This window comes from Myotis davidii, unplaced genomic scaffold (assembly GCF_000327345.1).
Source record: "Myotis davidii unplaced genomic scaffold, ASM32734v1 scaffold875, whole genome shotgun sequence".
NCBI lineage: Eukaryota > Metazoa > Chordata > Mammalia > Chiroptera > Vespertilionidae > Myotis > Myotis davidii.
In genome coordinates this window covers 1,257,952-1,262,933 of record NW_006286244.1, presented here as the reverse complement: position 1 = coordinate 1,262,933, position 4,982 = coordinate 1,257,952, and positions in this window count along the sequence as shown.

Genomic DNA, 4,982 nt, shown 5'->3' with positions numbered 1-4,982 from the left:
TCGAGGGTGCCAGGTGTCACTGCTCAGTGGGCACAGGGGCACCCCACCCGTCCGTGTGGATCTTGTCTCTCTCCTTGCCCACCCACCCCCGTTCCCCACCCCTCGGCTCTGCATTCCCTCCCTGCCCGTCACCGCCTGGCACTGAGGCTGCAGGCAACACAGTCTCCCCCGCCTGATGCCCTCGGGCCAGGGTAGCTAGAGGATGAGCCACCACAAGGTTAAGAAGGGGCCGTGCAAACCCTTTCCTATGTCCCTTGAACGTTTACTTATTTATTTATTATAATTAAAAATATATCTATTTTTATTGATTTCAGAGAGGGAGGGAGAGGGGGAGAGAGAATCATGGATCGGCTGCCTCCTGTTTTCGTGGCTACTTCATCACTGTCATGTTGCTACTGTGATGAATCGTCATATAAATACCTGATCTGCAGGATGGTCTTAGGCGACCCCTGTGAAAGGGTCGTTCGACCGCCAAAGGGGTTGCGAGCCACAGGTTGAGAACCGCTGGTCTAGGGGCATGGGGGGTAGGGGGGGATCGGGCGGCCCAGGCACCTGGGTCTGAGGGCAGGGGACCTCTGGGCGCCCCCCCACCCCCTGCTCTGAGCTGCTTGTCTCTGTCGTGGGAGGGAGGCCCCGCCCCTGCAGGCCCAGGTCCGCTCTGTTTTATGGGACCAGGTTGTACCTTTTGGCTCAGCACTGCTTCTTGGGGCAGGAACCCTCGTGGCTGGGGACAGATGTCAAGCCCATCGAGAGCGAGTGGATGACACAGGCCCTGGGCACGCCGCCTCCATCACGCACCCGCTCTCCAGGGCGCGGTGCCGGGCAGGTGGGCACAGGCGGGTCGGGTTGCGAGCAGGGCTGGCGGACTATCAGGCTCAGCTCCTGGGCGTGGACCAACCTGGTTCCTCCCAGCATCCAAACTGGTGATGTCTGTGCGTCAGCCTCGTACATGCCGAGTTTGCATCGGAGGATGAGACGGCCCGGAGCTCCCAGTCGGCGACCCTGGCAAGGTGTTCAAGAAATGTTTCCTGAGCCCGGCCGGCGGGGCTCAGGGGCTGAGCGTCGACCTAGGACCCAGGAGGTCAGGGTTCGATTCCTGGTCAGGGCACATGCCTGGGTTGCAGGCCCGATCCCCAGTGGGGGGCGTGCAGGAGGCAGCCGGTCCATGATTCCCTCTCATCATGGATGTTCCTCTCTCTCTCCCTCTCTCCCTACCTCTCTGAAATCAATAAAAATATATACATTAAAAAACACACACACAACACTAATCAGAATAGAACTGCTACTCCCGCTAAGTCCTCGGACCCTCCCATCCCTACGGGCTCACTCCAAAGCCAGGCGAAGCATTTTTCAGGAGCGAATCCAGATGCCTCCGTGCCGAATAGAAAGATGAGAAAAACAGCCACCACGGCCGGAGTGGGAGGGAAAAGAAAAAAGAGGGAGAGGGGAGCAGGTGGGGTGGGGGCGGCGGCAGGCAGCGTGTTTCTCTGGTCGGTGTGGGCGGAGACCACAGAGTCTGCGGCTGCAGGCTGAGCTGGCAAAGTTTCTCCTTGGGATCAGGAGTGGAGTTTGGGAGGCTGCGCCTGATGCATGAGCAAGAAATTGGCCGGCTCACTTCTGGGAGTCCCCCTGGCAGGAATGTGCCCGGTATAAAGCGAGCTAAGTTGTGCCTGGGCTGGTGTGGCTCAGCGGTGAGCGTCCACTTATGAACTGGGAGGTCATGGTTCCATTCCCGGTCAGGGCACATGCCGGGTGGCGGGCTCCATCCTCAGTGTGGGGCATGCAGGAGGCAGCCGATCCATGATTCCCTCTCATCATGGATGCTTCTCTCTCTCTCGCTCCCTCTCCCTTCAATGCTCTGAAATCAGTAAAAACGTATTAAAAATAGATAAATAAATACAGCGGGCCCGGGCGTTGGCCTGCTGTCCTTTCTCTAGGATGGACGGCGCGGGGCCGCCTGTCTACCCATGCCCTGGCACGGTGAATCTGGGCAGCCCCGACGCTGCCAGGGTCCCCCGTGGCCCAGGCCCGGGATGGGGAAGGCATTCGGCTCCAGTGGGGTGCCAGGCGGTGCGGTGTGGGCTCAGTCTGGGGGGACACGGGGAGCATCTCTGAGAAGCGGGGCCAGGCGGGGTCCCTCTCCCGCCCCCTGTGCCAAGTGATAGATTCCTTTCCACACCCCTCGACCTCCTCCGGGTGAGCTGACTTCTGTGTGTCATTTCCTCCCCCTTCTGGAGAGCAGACGGGCTGCTGGTTATCTGGGCGGAGGCGACAGGAAAGTGGTCGCTGGATGGGCGGTTCTGGAAACTAGAGGCTCCCCTTTACTGTGAGCTTTGGGATTGGGGCTCCCCCGGCTTTTCCCCACACAACCCCTGGTGAGAGCCTGGGCTGTTGTGACAGAGGGTGAAGGCGGTAGCTTCTCGCTGGGGCGGGAGAGGGCAGCTTGGCTCCTCCGCACACTGTGTATCAGGGAGTCGAGGACTCTTTGTCCGAGACCCGATAGGGCCGCCTCCCTCCTCTGCCAGCAGGTCGGCCGCTGTGTTTTTCTAAAAGGCCGTGCAGTCATTTGCCTCTGGACCCCTGGATGGGCTCCTGGAGGATGTATTTCCCCAGGGAAGGACCCCCAAGCTGAGACCCGGAGGCCAGACGGCTGACGTCCACTGCTTGGACGCGAGTCTTTCTGGGTCCCGGTGGCCACCGTGGCCTGTCCTTGTGCAGGGGGCTTCCCCTGACATCCCGTGGGAGTTGGAGGGGGGGGGGAGAGCAATGGATTTGCTGCCCCGAAGGCTCTGCCCTCACATCCCTCTCCTGTTCCCTCAAGGCGTTCTGCAGGGGGAGGGGTTGGCTGGGGTTCCCGAATTAGCAAAGGGAAGAGACAGGAGGAAGGAGCGAGCGGAGAGTGAGCGAGCAGGCCAGGGAGGGGAGAAGGGGGAGTGCGTGTGGGAGGGATGTGTGTGTGCACATGTGTGCACATGTGTGCATGTGTGTGCATGCACGTGCATGAGTGTGGGCCTGTGTGCACACCCGAGGGAGGGCGAGCGAGTGTGAGAGCACACGCTGTCCCAGAACCCATGCAGCAGGGTCTGGGGTGGGGGAGACTGCAGGGGGTGGTGTGTGCGCTGCAGGGGGATGGGGTGGGGGGGAGACGGCTGTGTGGTGCTGATCTGGGATTGGAGTGGACGCCCAGCCGTCCGTCCGTCTCAGGACAAGGACCGCAGCCTCAGGCTCCACATCTGCAGAGCAGGGATGACAGCACTTCCGGGCTGCCGTCAGGGTTCAACAGCTCCGCGAGGGCCCAGCGTGGTGCTTGCTGAGCTAATGCCAGTCCGGGTGGGTCGTTGCTTCCCGCCCAGGGTGAGCGTGGGAGGTGGTTCTCAGGGTCAGGATTCTGTCCTCGGAGACGACGGAGCTGCTGCAAGACACCGACCCACGTGAGCCCCGGACACATAGGGAGCGACGGAGCAGGAACAGGCCCAGCACAGCCGGTTCCCAGAGCCTGGGCAGCAGCAGGGAGGGCCTCCGAGGTGTCTCCCTCCCCTTCAAATCCTGCCACACAGACGCACACAGGCTGTTACCGGGGCCACTGGACTAAGAGAAACCAGAGCTGGGGCCCCGGGGAGCAGCTGGGGGCTGGAGGGAGGGGTTACGTAAACACGGCTGAATAACTGGGTTTGTGTGCTGATTAGATAAGAGGTGGAGGGATGAATAACAATAAAGCTTCCAGGCGAGGCCTGGCCTCATTTGAAAGTCCGAGGAGGCAGGACGGCCTGGCACAGGGTCGAGGGTGGATTTCCCCAGGGCCTGTGGCTGTGGAGATAATGCCTGGTGATGGGGGATCAGAGGTTGGGGGGACCTCCGTCTGGTGCCCCTCGAGAGGAATCTGTCTGCCTGGGGTCCTGCCCTCCAGGGAGCACCCAGCCCACCAAGCAGATGGAGGCTCTGCCCCTGGGAGTTTCAAATCCCAGGTGAACGCATGTTGTGGCCCAGCTGGTTGAACGCTGACCCAGGAGCCCACGTGTGTGTGGGAGGCAGCCGATGGGACGACGTTTCTCTCTCACCGATGGGTGTTTCTCCACCGATGGGTCCGTGGGCACCAGGGCTGGGGGTCCTCTCTCCACACAGCTGGACCTGATGTCAGTTGTGGGGTCACTGGTCTGATTTGCTGCGTCTCTGGGCCTGGAGGTGAAATATAACCGAGACCTAGATGGGATCTTAGAGCAGCGGTTCTCAACCTTCCTCACGCCGCGACCCTTTCATACAGTTCCTCATGTTGTGGGGACCCCCAACCATAAAATTATTTTCGTGGCTACTTCATAACTGTCATGTTGCTACTGTTATGAATCGTCATGTACATATCTGATATGCAGGATGTATTTTCATGGTTACAAGTTGGACATCATTAAAGCATAGTGATTCATCCCCCAAACAATATGTCATTATAGATGTGTTTTCCGATGGTCTTCGGCGACCCCTGTGAAAGTTTCGTATCGTCCATTGCTAGGCACCTGGAACTTTCCACGTGAATTTCCTTCTGCACCTGGCCCTTCGCCCCTGCCCTGCTCCTGTCTGTCCGACGGCCGGCCACAGAACGTCCTTTGTCTGGCGGCTCGTCATGGTCCGCTTGCACCCCTGGTCAGCCTCGCTCGCAGCAGGCCCCCGACTTCGATTTGCTGGACTTGATCTGTATCGTCCCCGTGCCCCCTCTCTTATGTCAACTTTATCTTCCCCGCACCGGTGCTGACTGAAAAGCAGCCTCCATGAGGTATGTCAGCTCCAAAAGGATTTATCTAGGCCCCAGCCGGTTTGGCTCAGTGGCTAGAGCGTCGGTCTGTGGACCGAAGGGTTCCTGGTTCCATCCCGGGCCCTGGTTGGGGCAAGTGCAGGAGGCAGCCGCTCGATGTGTCTCTCTCACATCGATGCTTCTCTCTCTCTCTCTCTCTCTGCCCCTCTCCCTTCCTTCCTTCCACTCTCTCTAAAAATAC